Below are 21,148 nucleotides of genomic sequence, written 5' to 3'. Positions count from 1 at the left end.
ACAACTAAGATCTAACTGAAAATTCACCAAATCTTTTCAATGTAGTCTTTGTATCCACTAGTTCTCTCTGTCTCTGAAGCAAATAATTTAAGACAAATTCAGTTAGAAGAACAAGTTCGGTATCCAAAATACATAAAGGACCCTTACAACTCAACAGAAACAACTCAAGTTAAAAATGCCCAAAGATTTGGAGATAGAGCAAAGGGGTAGAGGATTTGACTACAAAAAAAGTAAAAATGGGCAGAGACTTGAATACACATTTCTTCAAAGAAGATATTAAAATGTCCGATAAGATGAAAAGATGTTCAAAATCATTAGTTATTTGGGAAATCAAAATCAAAATCACACTACTACTTCATCTAGGTAATCAGATACTAAGTAATCAGATACAACTTCAGCTAGGATGACTATAATAAAAAAGACAATAACAAAAGTTGCAAAGATTTGAAGAAATTGAAGCTCTCATACACTGGTAATGGAAATGTCAAACAGTGCAGCCACTTTGAAAAACAGTTTGGCAGTTTGTTAAACATAGAGTTATGTTTTATGGCATTTGAAATATAAGAATAGGTAAGTCATTCATAAACATAAAGTTAAACATAGAGTAACCATATGATGCAGCCATTTTACAGGGAATATACCCATGAAATGAAAACATACCACCACAGAAAAATCTATACACAAATGTTCACAGCAGCATTAAATAACAATAAAATAGTGGAAACAACCCGACTGCCCAGTAGCTGATGAATGGATAAGATATTATAATCACACAGCAGAACGTTATTTGCCAATAAAAAGGAATGGTACATGCTACGACATAAATGACCCTTGAAAACATACTAAGTGAAAGAAGCCAGTAACTAGACTATATTACACGATTTCATTTATATCAGATGTCCAAATCAGACAAATTTATGTTAAATTAGATTATGGGTTAGTAGTCAGATTAGACTGGAAAAGGTCCGTTTTCATTCAATCCCTAAGAAAGGCAATCCCAAAGAATGCTCAAACTACTGCACAATTGCACTCATCTCACACACTAGAGAGTAATGCTCAAAATTCTCCAAGCCAGGCTTCAGCAGTTCACTGTTCAAGCTAGTTTTAGAAAAGGCAGAGGAACCAGAGATCAAATTGCCAATATCCGCTGGATCATCGGAAAAGCTAGAGAGTTCCAGAAACACATCTGTTTCTGCTTTATTGACTACGCCAAAGCCTTTGACTGTGTGGATCACAATAAACTGTGGAAAATTCTGAAGGAGATGGGAATACCAGACCACCTGATCTGCCTCTTGAGAAACCTGTATGCAGGTCAGGAAGCAAAAGTTAGAAGTGGACATGGAACAACAGACTGGTTCCAAATAGGAAAAGGAGTACGTCAAGGCTATATATTGTCACCCTGCTTATTTAACTTCTATGCAGAGTACATCATGAGAAACGCTGGGCTGGAAGAAGCACAAACTGTAATCAAGATTGCTGGGAGAAATATCAATAACCTCAGATATGCAGATGACACCACCCTTATGGCAGAAAGTGAAGAGGAACTAAAGAGCCTCTTGATGAAAGTGAAAGAGGAGAGTGAAAAAGTTGGCTTAAAGCTCAACATTCAGAAAACGAAGATCATGGCATCTGGTCCCATCACCTCATGGGAAATAGATGGGGAGACAGTGGAAACAGTGTCAGACTTTATTTTGGGGGGCTCCAAAATCACTGCAGATGGTGACTGCAGCCATGAAATTAAAAGACGCTTACTCCTTGTAAGGAAACTTATGACCAACCTAGACAGCATATTAAAAAGCAGAGACATTACTTTGCCAACAAAGGTCCATCTGGTCAAGGCTATGGTTTTTCCAGTGGTCATGTATGGATGTGAGAGTTGGACTGTGAAGAAAGCTGAGTGCCGAAAAATTGATGCTTCTGAACTGTGGTGTTAAAGAAGACTCTTGAGAGTCCCTTGCACTGCAAGGAGATCCAACCAGTCCATCCTAAAGGAGATCAGTCCTGGGTGTTCATTGGAAGGACTGATGCTGAAGCTGAAACTCCAATGCAAAGAGTTGACTCCTGATGCAAAGAGTTGACTCATTGGCCACCTGATGCAAAGAGTTGACTCATTGGAAAAGACCCTGATGCTGGGAGGGATTGGGGGCAGGAGGAGAAGGGGACGACAGAGGATGAGATGGCTGGATGGCATCACTGACTCGATGGGCATGAGTTTGGGTAGACTCCAGGAGTTTGTGATGGATAGAGAGGCCTGGTGTGCTGCAATTCATGGGGTCGCAAAGAGACAGACACACTGAGCGACTGAACTGAACTGAGTTAGATTAGATGAGTAGTTTCGTGGAGATAGGGAGGCAGCTGGGCTTCCCTGGTGGCTCAGATGGTAAAGAATCCATCTTAAATGAGGGAGACCTGGGTTCGATCCCTGGGTTGGGTAGATCCCCTGGAGGAAGGCATGGCAAGCCACTCAGTATCTTGCCTATAGAATCCCCATGGGCAGAGGAGCCTGGTGAGCTACAGTCCATGGGGTCGCAAAGAGTTGGACACAACTGAGTGACTAAGCACAGGGAGGCAGGTGAAGTGGACTTACTGCTAATAAGTGTGGGGCTTGTTTTAGAGGGAGAGGAAAACACACACACAACCCTATGAAAATGCTTAGAAAAAATTGTATTTTACACTTTAAATAGGTATATTGTATGGTATGTGAATTTTAGTCTCAATAAAGCTGGTGGGGGGGTGGGCCCTTTTTTTTTCCCCTAAGTTTCTTAAACTTGCTCACAAGTTTAAGCACATATTCACACACAAATATTCTCTTGTTCTATAAGTTCCTGCTTCTTTCCTCACTAGTGCCATAGGAACCTCCCCCCACCCCACCCTATTCCACAAAATGGAAAAGGGGAGAGTAAAAGTAATGACTTCATCAGAAAGCAACTCTATTATAGCAATTACTTTGAAATCTATAACCCCTTCAACCATTGGTGGTTCAGGAAAGTTCGTTTTCTGGTGGGCTCCACCATTTCCAAACCACACACTAATTAAACATGCTTAACAAAGATACACTTAGGTATACATCTATATAAACCCTGAAAAAAACACTATAGGAAACCACTCTAACATTACCTATAAAACAACTACTGAGGCTATACCACCTCTTCTCCTTAAAAAAAAAAAAAACACTAGGGCAAGGTGTTGTTACTCTCTAATAACAGAAGATGAAAAAAAGCAGGCAAACCAACAATCAGCTTTGGCTTTACAAGACTGGTTTAGAGGTAGGAAGTGTAAATGTGAACTGTCTACCCTCTATAGCTTAGGATTAGTGTCAATAAAACAGGTGGTAAATGTGGGGGAGGGGAGCTTCTTGGCTAAATATCACAGAACGATAACTTCTTCCAAACCCCTAAATTTATGTAAACAGATCACAGGCCACCCTCTTCAAACCAAATCATAACCCAAGCAAATAACACAGGATTCTATTTCTGGATCTGTTATTAACTCACTGGATAATCTTTGAAACTTCAGTCTCTCTACTTCGCTCAGTAACTTAACCACAATTTCCGGTCCCAAAATCAAATCATGTGGTCTAATAAAGAGTGTTTCCGCAATTTGTAGATTTACTTTCATGAAAAATCTGACAAAGGTATATGAAGTTAAATCATATGTTTAAATCATCTTTAAAGAATATACAAGAAATATGAAAAAAATTCTAAAGACCTGTTCACTCCAAAAATGTTGAACTCTTTCATTTTAAACTTCTAAAGGTATTCACTAAATAGATAAAGAATAAGCTCTCAGAGGGCTGAACAGTTTTGAGGCTTTAAATTTATGCTCAGTTATATTTAGAAAACCAAGATGCCACCTCTCTGGATCCCATATCTTTATCTCAGGCATTTGATTCATGTGCTTTGCCTGGTTATAATTCAAAGCAAGAGATTCACCATACCCCTGCCATGTAAATTGAACACACTGGAACAATATGATTGTTAGAGAAATGAGATGCTGTACTACAACTGGGGAAAGATGGGAAGCTATAGTCTCCACTGCTACAGCTTTTTAACAAAATAAGAATTATCTGTCTGGTCCCCAAAGCCAGTCAACAAACCACTGCCAACTTTTAAGAATCGTTTCTATCCTATTCCTGGAAATCCTGATTCAAGCGCTTAGGGTGAAACCTAGGGAATCTATTAATTACAAGTATCACAGGATTCTGGTTGCACAGCTTAATTAAGGAACTACTGCTTTAGGACTGGGATAGCAGAAAGGTTTCATATCACTTGCCAATTATGTTCAATAGATAGTAGCTGCCTGAAGTGTTACACTGAGAAAGTAATGTCTGAAAAAAACAAGAAATTAGTAGTTTGCCATGGACATGGTGATCGGGAAGTGACAACATGCAAACCATGTATCTGCCGTCTGTGACTCAGACCACTGACTGAAAATGGACTTTTTTTAAGGAGGCTTTTGGGTAAGAGATCCAGAACTGGATTATTTACTTTTAACTGGCAGAAGTTTTCTCTGGGAAGGTAGCAGGCAGTAACAGCAGGCCCACCGGCTATGTGCCAGAACTCTTCAAAAGTAATTATTAAGCTTTCCAATATTATACAAAGATTTATGCTTTCAAAATGTCTATAATCTTGCTTGAGAAATGAAAACTTCCACATGACAATATAAACTTGGTCTTTAAAAAAAAAAAAAAAAGCTATTTGTGCTTTGAGGAGTTTCACTTTAGGTAAAGGTGAGAATTAGTGGCGCACTGACTGCCAGGCCCGAAACAGTGTATTTTAGATTGAATCGAGAGACAAAAAACAACTGCGGGTTTCTGATCAGGACATGACTCAAGTAATGTCCACTAGCAGCATTTACCAAGAAAATAAATGGGAGGTTATATAATCAAGGTATGCTCCATATAAAGGCAAATAATCTCTTTCCTATTGTTTCTGTATGTACCTGTCTCTGCCACTGAATTGCAGGCCTCCTAGTAGGCCAGGGACATGTCAAATTAACCATTCTATCTGCCATAATGCTAAGCACATATTTTGTACCTAATAGTCCAAAACGTTTACTAAATTGGTATAAGTGAAAGAAAACTCTTACAGCTATTTCCAAAGTAATAGTAACAGAATTTAGTACAGAAACATGAAAATCCAAATAAGTGGATAGAATGAAATTATGCCCAAAAAAAGGGGGGGGGGGGGGAACCCAGGTGAAAAGAGACAACAAACAGTAACACTAAATGTAATGTGTAGACCTTGCCTGAATCTTGATTCAATTAAAAACTGTAAAAAGACACAATCAAGGATACTTTTACTATGAACTGACACTGGACAACACTAATAGGAAATACTGTTAATTCTGTTAGCTACAATAATAGCATATGGTTATGTAAGAAAATGTCTATATTTTTTAGACACGCATATTAAGCTTTGTAGGGGTGAAAAAACAATGTCACAATTTTCTTTAAAATACTCAAGCAAAAGAGAAAAAGGAAAAAAGGCAACTGAGGCATATATGGCAACCAGCTTAATAATTAAATCTGTAATAGGTATAGAGGGTTTCATTACATTTTATCTAGGTTTGAGTGTACTCGGCAGTACAGTTGGACTTTAATGTTACTCCAGCACTGTACAATCAACTCTTTTTCTTTTTTTCCTCACATTTCAGGAAGCTTAAGAATAACTAGTACTTCTGAGAAAACAGCCTAGACTCAATCAGAAAAAAAAGGAGGGGTGGCATTCATTTGTTAGTTCTACTAACAGGCAATCTCTCTGAATTGACTCAAAGAACTTCTTGTAAATTAATATGAGGACTGAGTGTGAGCCAAGACAGTGACTCAGCTGCTAAAAAGAAAATACAATGTTAGGTTCATTAGAAGAACAGTGTCGAGATCAAGGAGGTAGCAGTTCCATTCACTCTTCACTGGTTAGTTCACAACTGGAGTATTGCGTTCTGTTCTGAGTACCACATTTTAAGAACACTTACAAGCTAGAAAGTTTGCAGGGAGGGTATCAGACTGGCAAGGAGTTTAGAAGCCAAATGTCAAATGGAGAATGACTGAAGAAAAGGGGTGTGTCTAGCCTGGGGGGGGGGGTGGGGACCACTTTCCAGTCTTCCATGTCAGCTCTAGCATAGAGACCCCAGTAAAATATTTTCCAGAGGACTTTAAAAATTGTTAACAGGCATTCCATAATCAAGAAAGTGAGTCAAGTAATTTTCTAAGAGACTTACCAAAGTATTCTATATCCTAGAGTGCTTTATGACTCAAGAAATTCTGTATTTCCCAAATGTAACCATTCATTCAACAAATATTTACGGAGCCCCTATTACCTGCCAACACTTCTCCAGGCCCTGAGAATACAACAATGAACGTTTTCAATATCCTTGACATCAGTTTGTGAAACAGCCAGGCTGAGCCTCTTGCTACTAACTTGCACTGTTCCTCCTCACCTCTAGATTTTTGATTATGTGTTCACAGTAGACTACCCTCTCACTATCTTATTTCAAACATTATTGTTTCCAAGAAGCTTTCCAGATCATAAGGAAAACCACTCTTTTCAACACAACCCTGACTCTTTTTCTACATCAGTTCTTTAGGAAGAGACCATGCCTCTTAACTACCTTTGGATCTCTCACAATGCCCGGAACCATGTCTTGAAAGTGTAGGTGCTGAGAAAATATTTGCTGAATGAATAATCACATTCAAATATTTAAAGAGTTATCTTGTTAAAGAAGGCAAACTAGGTCTCCAATGTTGCACAGAAAATGAGAAGGAAAAAGAGATGAAGTTAGAAGCAAATTTTGCCCCAATTAAAGCTAGCAACAAACAAGCTACCTTACAGCTATAGTGACTACAGGTATTCTAAGAGTAGCTGAATAACTGTATCAAGCATTTTAGTGGGATATCTCACTGGCCTGAATAAAAGATTAACTCAAGATGTATGTCTATATGAATATGTATATTAGACAAAAGGTAACTTTTGATACAATATTAAATTCTTAAAATTAAGCTCAAATATGAAATATCCTTTCATTTATTAGTACAGCTGATCCCCAAATAATGTGAGGTTTAACCTGAGTATCTTACAGCTGCCCCTCCATATCTGCAGTTCCTCTGCATCTGTGAACTCAAACCATGGACCGTGCAGTACTGCAGCAGTCACTATTGAAAAGTATTCACTACAAGTGGACCTGTGTAGTTCAAACCCTTATTGCTCAAGGATCACCAATAGAGAGAAAAAAAGGAGAAAAAAAAAAAGACACTGTATCCATTCTGGAAAAATCAACACAAGGTTTCTTAATTATGCCCCCAAAGTAGAACAGATACAAACACTTAGGTCATCCACCTCTGTAAGCAAATCTCCTTAGATAAGGAAATTCTTTAGGTCAATGATTTTCAGTATTTTGCAGTTAAGAAAAAATAATTATGAAGCCATCAGCTTCTCTTAAAGTCATCTAACCAAACCACTAAAAGCATTAAGTTCTTCAAAGGAATAAGCTAGTCATGCTGCCTTTCTAGTTAAAAACTAGAAAACAGAAAAAAAAAATAGATATCTCCATATGCCTAGGATCTCTCTCTGATGTCTCTCCCAAACCAAAAGTGGTCATCTTTGCTGGCAGGGACCCTATCAGTTACTTGTGTCCCCAGCTTTTAGTACAGTGCCCAGGACATACTAGATGCTGAATAAATGAGCAAACAAATGAGAAAAACTGAGTCCAATGTTGCTGGATGAAAACAAGTACTTTATAAAGTATCACTAACAGTTTTGTTTTTCTTACCAGAAATCTGCCAAGGAAATGAAAGCAAATGAGTAGATTCTTAAATCTAGTTTTTCACTAAAAAGTGCTATTTTTATGTCACTTATTTAAATGTAAATCCAAGTTCTTGGTTGCTTCTGGGGGACTAAAATTAATTTATTGATCAGCAGAGCTAAATGACAAATTTCTAATGCAAAGAAAAACCTAAAACATTTAATACACCCACAACTTGACCTATAAGATTATAATCAAATAATTTATAAAACTGATTAACATAACTGACCAAAAAGCAAAATACTTTTATAATACCACAAAGTGCTTAAACTATTCTTCAAAAGTGCCATGCTTCACGTTTTTCAAATTCTCATTTGAACCATAAAAACCAGTTTTTTTTTAGTTAAAAACTAGAAAAGAGAAGATTATAAAAATGATTATCTGCTCATGGTAGAGAACTTAGAAAATATAAACAGGTTCAAAGGAGAAAATAAAGACTACCCAATGCAAAAAGGGACAGGGAGGCCTGGCGTGCTGCATTCATGGGGTCGCAAAGAGTCGGACACGACTGAGTGACTGAACTGAACGTAAAAATGCTTTCTTTCCCAATCTTTTTTTCTGTGGAGTTAAAAATTCTTTATATACTGTCACTCTCCCTACACACTGCACAGGAGAAAACAGATTCACACTATGGCAGTAACCCAACTATCCTCGGTAGAATCACGTTCCAGGTACAATTTCTCGATTTCTAAATTTTACAGATGTATACTTTCATAAAAATAAGACCAAATCTACTATTTAGTAATCCTTTGACGTTTCCTTTCTGATTCCATCTCCTTCTTACCTTAAGAATTCACAAAGAATGCAAGCTGAAGTAAAAATACATCCAACTACTGGAAAAGGATCCAAATTTAACAAAGGAAGACGCTGCTCCCAACAGTTTTTGTCCCTTACTCTGACATCATCACAAAACAAGTTCTACTCCAAGTAGCCCAGGTCCTTTGATGTTCTTAAACTTCAATTTCTACCTCAAAAATCCAAGTATGTTCTTCATAAAAATCTTGTCGGCTTTCTACTACAGAATCCAAGACTAAGACAGAATGCAGGGTCCAGGCTACTGTCTCTGGTCTCTATAACTGAGTAACACTATGTCAGCCTCAGCTTATATCTCATTTTCTCCATTTGTCAAAACAAGTATTAGTTGACTTACCTACATCGAGGACTGAGTGAGGCTCCAAAATCTAAAAGATCAGAGAAAAAGCTTTTCACAAAGTATTATTCAAATTAAAGTGGATATCTTTCCAATACACACATGCCCTATAATAAACATAAAACATGACTTGCCCTGATGCACACAGATGCCATTCTGACAGTGATTCCTATCTATGTACATACATATGAGATAATACCATCAACAGCTCTTACACAGGGTAGACAGGTAAAGCATGTCACAAATTCACAGACCCAATCACATTAGCAAAAGCCGATGCGTATATTGTTTTCCTGCCATGACAGTCTGCTCCATCTTCATTCAGAAAAGTCAACCTGCTCATGACTGCAGCATACTTGACTTCCATGCCTGTAATTTCCCAAAGTTGTACAGCCAAGCCACAGAAACATTTTAGTTCCCATATACACACCAGCCAAAATCTAGGATCTCACTGCACCTCACTCCCAAATCTATCTATCTATAAGCAAAGAGAATTTGAAATTGTTATTATGGAGTTCTAGCAGTCTTCCTCTGCTCATCCATTCTCTCACAAATCTATGTTCCACAGTAAGGCCAGGTCTCAGCCTTAGGAAAAAGCCAATTCCAACTTCTGAAATCTTTAATAAGGTCACACTGACACCACATTTTACCAATCAATCAGAAGATCAATCTTATATCCTTGACACCACTATACCTCTGGGCAGGACTCTGTTTAGTAGAATTCATTTACAGGTTTCAGCTTTGTACTCCAGGTAAAAACTTCAACTAAAACTCAGTTTACTGGGTAAAGTCTCCTTCAGACACACAGTCATCCTAGGATCATCAGTCAACTCTTCAATAGAATTCATGACATACATATTATTTGAAAATAATGAAAAAATAGCCAATGCTATAACTTAAATATTTGTGTCCCCCACAAAATTTCTATGTTGAAATCCTAACCCCTAAACATGACATTAGGAGGTGGGGTCTTTGGGAGGTGGCCAGGTCATGAAGGCAGAGCCTCCATAAATAGGATTAGCCTCTTATAAGAGAGGCTCCAGGAGGTATCCCTTGCCCTTTCCACACAGCATGAGAGCATCAGTTACAACCCAGAAAGGAGACCCTCACCAGGAGGCACTTCCATCTTGCGACCCAGAAAGGAGACCCTCACCAGGAGGCACTTCCATCTTGGACTTTTCAGCTTCTAGAACAGCGAGCAATCAATTTCTGTTGTTTGTAAGTTTCCCAGTCTGTGGCATTCTGTTACAGCAGCCCAAACAAAAACAGTCAAATACCAGATTTCTACAGACTCTAAAAACTTCCACCCAAAGACTTTCTCCATCTCCAAAATTATTAGCATTCAATTCAGAAGAGTTTTCTAGGACTACGTTCTAAGTGATAGTGTCTCTTACTGCATCCCATAACAGACTTCTTTACCTGTGAATAATGGGAAATAAGTCAGACGAGGGCAATGTTAATGTAGGTCTGAATATACCAAAATGAAGTCACTTAGATTACAGTAGAATTCTGAGAGCAACCAGAGTAGTTTCTTAGTCATTAGAAACTTGACAGTGCCAGAGTTCTTACCGAATATGGTCCTAATTATTGTATATCAAGTTCATATCTACCCTGTATTTTCTCTTCTTACAGTACTAAACACCATATATGAGTCTCATTTGCTCTCCATTTCAGTTGTTTTGTCTCAATTCTATAGAAAATAACCACTTTGAAAGACACTGCATTCTCAGGTTATCAGCTGACATGCCAAGTTAAACAGCAGTCAAACATACCTAACTAAAAAGATTACTTAAAATAAGTAGAATTCCATTGTTATAAATACATCTGGTTCCAAATAACAAAGCTATTTCCATATCCCAGCAGATGGCCCACAGTAATAATGCTTTGCTGATCTGGTTATAACAAATTCTATTAAATCCAAAATCCTATATAGCAGATGCCTTTTCCAATTTCAGTATAAGTCAATCTCTTTAACCAAAACATTAAGCTTTGGTTCTTGTTATTTGTGCACTAAAGTCCATTTATGCCAATTAAGGTGGTCAAAATTTTTGACAGTTACTATAAAATGCCTCCGTAGTGTTTTCTGAGTTTTGGGGTGGAGGAGGCAAAGAGAGCCTCCATTAAGGACTGAAAGGCTAACTGTTCAAAATGAAAAAGATTCATAGCTAAAGGAAGGCTGAGGAGAGTAGTTATAGTAAGCTTCAGCTGTCCTAAGCCAAGGTTTCTGAATAGTGGCAATGTGGAAAGCTAAGTGACTAACAAAGCTCACAGTGAAGAACACCGAAAATACAATTTCTGATTTGAGAGGCTATTAGCAGGGATAAACAGGAAAACAGGTACCTGGATGCCTAACAACACATATCTCTGTACACTGAAGTGTTAAAGACTGATATTTAAAAGAAATGTGGATAAAATGTCAACTTGACTTTGCTGTTTATTTCCCCAACCACACTCAAAATCACATCTTCATATTCTGGTCATACCCTTACTTGAAACATTCAGTTCAGTTCAGTTCAGTAGCTCAGTCATGTCTGACTCTTTGCGACCCCATGAATCGCAGCACGCCAGGCCTCCCTGTCCATCACCAACTCCTGGAGTTTACTCAAACTCATGCCCATCGAGTCGGTGATGCCATCCAGCCATCTCATCCTCTGTCGTCCCCTTCTCCTCCTGCCCCCAATCCCTCCCAGCATCAGGGTCTTATTTGAAACATTACCCTCTGTTAATTCATAACACAGTAACAGTACACTGCAGTGATTAAGAGTCACTGAGTCCTGAAAACAGATTGCAGGGGTTCAAATCCTGGTTGTTTCCATTCCCAGCTACATATCCTTAGCCAAGTTACCTAACCTCTGTACCTATATCATCTGTAAAATTTTGGTAATAATAAGATTTACCTTTCAGAGTTGTTGTGAGAATTATATGAATAATAAATATAGTCAGAACACTTTGGAGCCCATGGTAAAGCCTCAGAAAATGTTAGCTATTATTATCACTACCTCTATCATCATCATCATCATCATCACATTAATCCCCAGTAAAGTTCTGAAAGGCAGAAATATGAAATGACTTATCTAAATCACAAACAAGTGACAAAATGCAATAAGAAAAATCTCATTTTAAACCCTGAACTTTAACATTAAAAGTTATTCATTCCCTAAGCAATGGGATTTTCCAACCTCTAATTCTCCAGTAATTCACATGAGACTGCTCTTAAGTTAGAAGAGCAGCATAAAGAAGTGAAAATAACAACAGATATGCACTAAGATGATCTAATTGCTCCATCACTGACTTCATCTTGGGCAAGTCACCCAATCTAAACTTCAAATTGCTCACCTTAAAAAACACTTTGCCTACCTCACAGGGCTGTTGCCTGATAAACGGATAACACATGAGAAAATATATATAAGCCATAAACACACTATATCAATGTTCATGAGCCATGTGATACTCATCTTTATACCCCCAATGCCTAGCAGAATGCAGAGCAGAGGCTACAATTTAAAAGAAAGCCATAAGAGGGATGGAGTTGACAGGGTGAGGATTACAATGATAAAAGAGTAAGAAACTCAAATGTCCATCAACTGAGAAGTGGAGAAATAAAAGGCAGTACAGCCAGAAGGTGGAATCGTGCTGGTGGTTAGTCGTGCCCAACTCTTTGCAACCCCATGGACTGCAGCCCCCCAGGCTCCTCTGTCCATGGGATTTACAGGCAAGTATCCTGGAATGGGTTACTATTTCCTCCTCCAGGGGATCTTCCTGACCCAGAGATTGAACCCACATCACCTGCATTGGCAGGTGGATTCTTTACCACTGCACCACCTGCTAAGTTCCATACAACAGAATATTCAACAATAAAAAGGATTGAGATATTGACACATAATACAAAAATGAATAACATTTGAAACACTACGCTAAGTGAAAAAATTCAGACACAAAAGACTATGAGTTGTATGATCTCATTTAAACAATGTTCAGAAGAGACACATCTACAGAAATGTTAAGTACATTAGCACTTGCGTAGGACTGGGGAATGAAGAGGAAATGGACAGTGACAGCTAATGGACTCAGACTTTATCTTTTGGGATGTCTGTGATGAAGGCTGCACAATTTGGCGAATACAGTAAAAGCCACTGAACTGTACACTTCAAATGGGTGAATTGTATAGTATGTGAATTATGTCAATAAAACTTTTAAAGAAAAATAATGTTTGAGAGAACCTTTAAAGTATAAAATCACTGGCTTTAGAACACAAGGTTGTTTCTTTTTCAAAGAAAAAAAGTGAGTTTTCTAATATTTGAGCAGCTCTGACCTGTGGACAAGAATGAGACTGAAGGAAACACTAGGAGAAAATACTAAGAATTACCACACCAGACCATAACACCTCTACAACACCTTCTGTAGAAAACAAATCTGGAATCTCTTATCCTTTCTTTCAAAATTCTCAGGTTACAAATCACCTCCTGGTCCCAATTCAAAAGTCTTTTCATCATGATCATTGTTTCTGAACTTTAAGACTGCATTTGATACTGTCTACCATTTTACCCTTCCTATCCTTGGCTTCTGTGGCACTGATGTACTTCCTGGTTCTTCTCAGAAATGCTTTATCTATTAGCCTATAATGTCACCCACAGTTCCAAACCTCAAAGCTCTTTTGCCATCATACTACTAACCTTCCAACACTCATCTATTCAAGTTTCTTTTTTTAACTACCAAATACAGCCCTGCTCAATATACAATCTACATTTCATATCATCTTATAGTGATACACTACAGGATTACTCTATTCAAATCTTGATTATCTTTGCTAAGGGTGGAAAGCAGTGGTATGGCTCAACCAAAGTAATTTCCATACGTTTTTTCTTTTGAGCAGATCTGTTTTTCTGATTGCTTTGCTTAGACTAATACTAAACTAGCCTACACTTCCAGAGTCAAACCAGCAAGGAGAAAAGACTATCAGGAGTTGAAGGAGGCTAATCTTTTATTGAAAAGTTGATTGTATACAATCTAAGTGCTGACCATTACCCACCCTGGCTCATTTATCTTTATAGTGACACTTTCCTAATTTCCTCATCATTATCAGCCAGTCTCCCCAAATTCTAGCCTTTAATCTTTTAATGTTTAGTTCACCCTCTTTCCTTGGCACACATCCAGGTTATCACTAAGTTCAAATTAATTTTTACTCAAACAAACATTCTCTTATATATTCTTTCCTTTTTTTCAAAGGACAGTATAATTTAAAGACTAAATGCATAAGCTCAAAGGCAGAACTGCCTGGATTCAAATTCTGGCTCTGCTGCTTACCCTCTATGGGATTTAGGGCAAATTACTTAACCTTTCTTAACTCTGTTTCTACATAGTGATAATAACACCTTATTATAAAGATTTTAGGAGTTAAATATATGTATATAGTTTAAAACACTGTACCTGGCATACAGTACTCTATAAATGCTAGTTACTGTTTTATTCCAAACATCACCATTTTATCTCAGACCCTCATCACCTTATTCCTAAAATTCTTCAAAAGCCTTCTAGTCAGTCTTCCTACTCCAGAATGCTCAACTAATTAAGAAAATCTTCCTCAGGAATAATATGCTTTATCTTACTCCCAATCTTTAGAACTCACTGTGGTACTCCATCAAATTAAACTATATATCCTTACTAAGGTCCTCCATCAATACCTACTTTACCAAGCCTAAACTCATTTATTATTATAATTCATCAATAAGATGCTCTATGCCAATCAAGTTGCTCGGTATCTTCTGTACTGATACACTGTCGGTGTATGTCTTGGTAAATACCCCTTCACTCTCCTGGAATACATCTCTTGCTTTTTGAAAATTTCAATTTCTCCAAGTCACTTTATACCTTTGATTTTGGCTACACTGTTATCCCAACCAGGAGCCTGATGTTGCATGAAATTCTAAATGATGCATGTTATATGTTCTTTCCCCAACAAAAGTGAGAGGAGACCACATATTTTATTTCCTGTGACTCTTCATACATAGCACAGTATTTTGCAGAAGTACACAAATACTGACTTAATAAATATGCCTCAGAATGTATCAGAACAACACTCTTTTATCTTCCACTGCCCCACCCATACTTAGCATAGTGAGGGCTGATAGAATCTGTTCTTAAGTATTTTTATTTTACATACACAGAAAGAGAATATACTAACAATTGTACCAGATTTAAAAAAAAAAAAAAAAAAAAAAAACTCAAAGAGAATCATCGAAATCACCAGACCTCATCCAAAAACATACCTAATAAAAGCATGAGGAAGCCCTCATATCTTCAGCAACACAAAACCAAAAACAAAATTCATCTTAACTTCAAGAAATACAAAAAGAAAACAGAAACCTAAAAAATTTTTTTAATTCAATCAAATCTCTAGATACTACCCAAACATAAAAATGAAGCGGAGCTCATTGCTCATCTATAAATATCTGCTTATAGCCTAGGAGAAATAAAAGGCTTCCCTCATTGCTACTGTGGCCCGTTCCCTGTTAAGGAAGCAATCTATGGTCATAAAAGAGCAAAACACGGCAAGATGGAAACCTGAACCTGGAAGAGACATTAAGGAAAGAAATTACTCAAAATACATGTTTCAGAAACCAGAGAGTACAATGATACTCAATAGAAAGAGAGGGAAAGCGAAATAAAAAAGCACCCACGAAATGAGTGACTCACTGAAACTTATCTAGTGCTGCCTTGCAAGTAAAGAGCTATGCATATAACATCCATGACATGCACACCTGTTTCACTGGCAAACAAAACAGAAAAAATAAATATCAGAAAAAGACAAGGTAGATGCCCCATCAATCTCTAACTCCCTGGTCAATCCAACTCAGCTCATTCAGGAATCCAACCAGGAACAACAGACGTGGATTGCACAATACAGAAAAGAAAAATCTTCGCCAACCACACACAAAAAAGTAGAACGGAGAAGTGAAAACTATACACCTGAACGCATCAGCAACTAGAGCTTATTATTCTCTTTAGGATTAAACTGTAGAGAAAAGAACAAGAGCAGCTCAAGGAAGAGGGGGAAATGTCAATGAAACTACGTCCCTTACTGGTCTCAATCTCTGAGAGTGCAAGTCTTGCTTCTTTCAGCTGACCAACCGTCGGCCTCCGCACAGCAAATTGACCCTAACACCTTCCACGCCACCCGGAGGAAATCACAGAGGAAAAAACCAGCCCGCTTTAACCTCCGTCCTCACCAGCTGCAAACTGGAGGGGGGTTGGGGGGGGGGGGCGACACCCTACCACGTGGGCAGGATGCAACACACACAGGACAGCAACACGTCCGCATGGAACTGCTGCCTCTGCCCAATACTGATAGAGGACACGGCGACAGGATGGGTGGGAACACAGGCCCCCCGCACGGGCCTCCCCACCCCGAAGGGCACCACCGACGCGCGAGGTGCTGGCCGCTTCGCCGGCCAAAAGGCACCCAGGAGCTTGAAGGGAAGAAGCTGCATCGCGCTGGGGAAGGGGGGCTAGCCCAGGCCAGGGGCAGTTTACGGACGGCGGCCACTGTCCTCGGACTCGACGCCCCCGGGAATCCCGTCTAGCTCCCTCGGGCCCCGCCTGGGGGAGGGGCGGGAGGCGCGGAGCCGCCGCTTCCCTGCTGAGGGGCAGCAGCAGCTGAGAAGCGCCGCGGGGGAGGGAGGAACCCAGCCCTAGCCGCTCTCCGGGCCTCAGCCTGGGCTCAGGCCCCCTGCCCCGCCTGCCGCCCGCCGCCCGCCCCGCGACGCGGCCGCAGCTGTGAGAACGGAGAGGACGTCTCGCGGAGGGCAGCCCCTGCCTCCGTCCCGGGAGATGCCTCGGCCCCGCCTCCTCGCCCGCCGCCCCGACCCGACCGCTCCGGCGGCGGGCGCTCACCTCAGGCTGCGCAGGCCGGGACGGCCCGGCCGAGCCCCCGGCCGCTGTGTGCGTCTCCGCCCCCCGGGAAACGTCCCAACGGCGCCTGGTGCGAGCCGCTGAGGCCCGGAGCAGCGCCGAGAGCGGCGGCGGCGGCAGCGGGAGCAGCCAACATCCGGGGCCGCGCACCCGGAACTACTTCCCGACCAGCTCCCCCTCCCGCCGCCGCCGCTGCCGCCCCCGCCTCCCGCGACGTCGCTGCGCCACCGGTACGGCGTCGGCGGCGTCACTGCCCCTCCGCTGTCACGGCCACGGATATGAGCGCGAGATCCTTCCGCTGGGGCAAATAGTACCCTGGGACTCAGGGGGTGCGGGGGACGGGTCCTCCTTCCGCGAAGCGGGTGTCAGGCAGCCGCAGACAGCTCCGAGCGACTTGTTGAGGCGGGGAGTAGCGGGTTCTCTGTCCCTCAGAGTGGTGGCCAGGGAGTGAGGGCAGTGGGAGCGGCCCTTTAGTTGAGGACAAGAGGGACCTCCGCCTTGAACCCTCCCCAGGGACTCCGGGGCCCTGTGTCCCGGGGGAAGGGCGCCTTGCGACTTTCCCCCAAGCTCCCTTCACCTGACCGTAGCAACAGGTACCTTAGCCTCTTCGGGACACCGGTCACCGCGGCTTCTACGGCCCCAGCAAAGGCACCTTGGACCTTCAGGACACCTCTTCTTCCAGAACTCCACACGTCCCTGGTTCTAGACCCATCTCTGCCGGGTCCTCTCCTGTGCCTCGCCTTGGTTTCCTTCTCTTTAAAACAAAGGAGATGAAACTCTCAAGACCCTTCTGATTCTTAAGTAGCTGCCCAGGTTATGGTCCTTGCTATCAACAGGTGGAGCACTTAGAAGAGTAGTTGGGCGACTTGTGAACTTTGGAATTTACTTCTACGTCAGTCTTTACTGATTTTTTCTCTAAAGTATCTGCCCTGTAATTTCACGTTTAATTACATTCATACATCGTATTATTTGCCATTGCTTCCTTCGCGTTAGTCACATATAGCACCGAGTATGCTTTTGAACTCGCAGTAGGTGCTCAATATTTGGAAACTCAGGTAACTTGCTAGATGAATACTAGGTTGATTGGATGAGACGAAAAGGAGAGGCCTGAGTGAATTCATCTTGGGAACATCTTTTGTCGGACGTAGTCTTGTAGTAATCAAATAAAGACTGCAGGTGAAGAGCTGAGTACCCAATAACTTCAGTAAACATTGAACACCTGCCATTTACCAAGCAGTACTAGGCCCTGAGGATTCAAATTACTCCTATATCCCTTTTATACCTAAGACTCCAGCGAGATTCTGAAGATTAAAAGATTCATTCACTCATCCATCCAACAAATATTTGCTGATCAGGTTGTCAGACCCTATTTTAGTGTTTGGGTTGGATCATTGACTAGAAACAGGAAGGGGGTGGGAATACCCTTCCAACTTGGAGCTATCATCTTAAGTATAGAGAAAGATGATCAACAAAACAAGAAAAGAATTTGGTATGATAGAAGGTGTTTAGTGCTATGGAGGAAAAAAAATAGACCAGGGTAAGAGGTATGAGTAAGAGGTATGAAAAAAACTGGAGGAGGAAGGAAGAAAAGTGGGATTTTTTTTTTAACCTCAACCATTTCTTCATCAATAATTAGTTCATTTACTTCAACTGGACCATGTTAGGTGCTGGGGGCTTCAGTGAACGATAAGCCAAGGTTCTGCCACCGGTAGAGACCACATGCCAGATCCTTTCACTTGCCCTCATTCAGTGTTTTCACCAAGTCCCTTGGTTAGAACTCCTGTGTTCATCTTTACAGCTGATGAAGTTGAAGCTGAGAACTGGGACTCAAACTCAGTGACTTCTGAGTCCAGCTCCCTTTCCAGCTTCACCTCAGCTGAGAACTCATATATTTCTATTTCATGCCTCACCTCTTTCATCAAGTAGACTGATCCATGAGTATAGATGAATGACATTAGATCTGCGTTGGGGCAAAAGGGAGGGAGAAAAGAAAATATTTAGGGGAAAAGAGGGGGGACATCAAAAAATCTAGACATGTAGAGCAAAGAAAAGGGGTAGCAAAGAAGACTTCAGTTCAGTTGCTCAGTCCTGTCCAACTCTGGGACCCCATGGACTGCAGCATGCCAGGCCTCCCTGTCCATCACCAACTCCCATAGTTAACCCAAGCTTATGTCCATTGAGTCAGTGATGCCATCCAACCATCTCATCCTCTATCATCCCCTTCTTCTCCTGCCTTCAATCTTTCCCAGCATCAGGGTCTTTTCTTGAATCAGGTGGCCAAAGTATTGGAGTTTCAGCTTCAGCATCAGTCCTTCCAATGAATATTCAGGACTGATTTCCTTTAGGATGGACTGGTTGGATCTCCCTGCAGTCCAAGGGACTCTCAAGAGTCTTCTCCAACACCACAGTTCAAAAGCATCAATTCTTTGGTGCTCAGCTTTCTTTATAGTCCTTTATAGTTTCTTTAAGAAGACTTAGTGGAAGAGAAATGAAGGTAGATTCATAATAGCTTATTCCAATTCCAGTTTTACAGAATGAGATTTTAAATAGAACCATCAGAGAGAACCCAATTCATAAGGTGACTTTAATGAGAAACTTGAAAGAAGTGTGGAGTGAGTCATGCAATGGATAGTAAAAAGTGTCCTAGGCAGAAGGAACAGCCAGTGGAAAGGCCCTGAAGTGAAAGTATTTGTGGAAATGTTAGAAATAGTGGAGGCCAAAACAACTGGAGCCGGGTAAGCAAGTGAAAGAGGAATGGGAGATAAGGTCAGAGAGTGGGGTCTTGTCGGCCACTGTAAGGATCTTGGCTAAAGTGGACGCACCACAGGGCTTGGAACAGAGGAGTGATATAATCTGATCCGTGCTTTCAGAGGATCACCCTGGCTATGTGCTAAGAGTAGACAGCAAGTGGACATTGATGGACGCCAGAGGCTCCATTAGTCAGGTACAGGATAATAGCTTGGACCAAATTGTTAGCAGTGAGTAGGTTAAATAAGATACAGTTTCTGTATTTTAAGAACTCACAGTGCAGTGGAAAGCAGATAAGTAATTACAATACACTGTGATAAGGGAAATAGCATCCTGAAGAAGAGGCCACCCTTGCCAGTTTTTCTGACAGAGTAGTCATTCCCTCTTCTGCCAAGCTGCCAAGGGAGCTGAAAGTTCTGTGTTCTTTGTTGGATCACTGGGGGATCCTTGATAACATAGGTAACATTTGTCTTCTTCCCAGCCCTTCAGGACTTGAAGCCCACTATCATCTGAGTGGTGCTATGAGCAGAAAGCTACTAAAGAACAGTCATAGCATTTAAGGAGATGGGCAAAAATGGGATTATCCCTATTTGCCAGAAGAAGAAAACAAGACCAATAGTCAAGGTTTTAACCTGAGACTGGGAATCAAGGTCCTCAAAGTTCCAAACCAGGAATCTCTCTCAGCCACTTGAGTTGAGTCAGCCAGATGATGGAATAAAAGAGTAGAAAGACATTTTAGATAGCTGCCAGAATGGGGTTGGGAGCTTGGGAATCAGCAGTCTTTGAGAAGGAAAGAATCACAAGCCCCAGAATGTCAAAGGCTGAGGACCACCCTATCCCCTACCCCACACCCCAAAAGTTGTAAGGACCATAGCCTGGAGGGGGGTGGTTCTGGAATAGTAGGGGCAGGGTTAGCAGGGGTGGGTAGGAAAAGCTTAAAGCTCAGATTGGGAAGGCAGACTTGGGTTCAACCTCATGTTTTACATCCTACTTCCTATGTGCCTACATCAAGTTACTTAGTTTCTCTTTGTCTCTATTTCCAGGTGTTTTAAATAGGAAAAATAACCATAGCTACATAGGAAGAGAGATCATGCCCAAGTTGCCATAAAATAAAGACCCCCAAAGACAGCTACTACTAGGTACAAGGTCGAGTACAAGGTACAAGGCACAGGAAAGAGTAGTTGATAGTCTTGGGAGATGAGAGTGGCCTGGAAGGGAGAGTGTGGTTCGGGAGAGTGTGGTTCACGAGAGCCCTCAGAAAGAAAATGGTATCCAACTCGGGCGATGATCCTTAAGAGAAATGAGATAGAGGTTTTATTGTTTTGTGTTGTTTGCAATCTTTTCCCAGCCTCACCTTGATTATAAATTTCCTGAAAGAAAGTCCCAAACTGGACTGCCACAGCCCTACAAAACCTTAATTCAGCACCGGCAGTGTGTCAATAGCAGGGTGTTCAACACTTCACATGACCCACAGCCTATTAGACAAATGAGGCTTTACCTGATCCTTTCTCCCTCTTTATTATAAAACGAAAGTAGAAAATA

General features: G+C 40.9%; 1 protein-coding gene across 4 annotated transcripts in view; it reads right to left on the bottom strand.

Annotated features, from left to right (window-relative positions):
- Window positions 1-17,543, bottom strand: part of FOXJ3 (forkhead box J3) — a 139,492-nt gene extending 121,949 nt beyond the window's left edge. For 2 of the 4 annotated variants that reach the window (XM_065915021.1, XM_065915050.1), the window contains exon 1: window positions 16,841-17,030. The gene's annotated coding sequence lies outside the window, so the exon portion shown is untranslated. Of the gene's footprint in view, window positions 1-8,950; window positions 9,276-16,840; window positions 17,031-17,455 lie in introns of those variants that run through there. The other 2 variants (XM_065915040.1, XM_065915030.1) reach the window with 2 other exon arrangements.
- Between the last annotated feature and the right edge of the window lie 3,605 nt (window positions 17,544-21,148).

The sequence above is a fragment of the Muntiacus reevesi genome, chromosome 1 (genome assembly GCF_963930625.1).
Source record: "Muntiacus reevesi chromosome 1, mMunRee1.1, whole genome shotgun sequence".
NCBI classification, from domain to species: domain Eukaryota; kingdom Metazoa; phylum Chordata; class Mammalia; order Artiodactyla; family Cervidae; genus Muntiacus; species Muntiacus reevesi.
The sequence above is the reverse complement of the archived record's forward strand: the minus strand, read 5'-3'. Positions and strand labels throughout refer to the sequence as shown.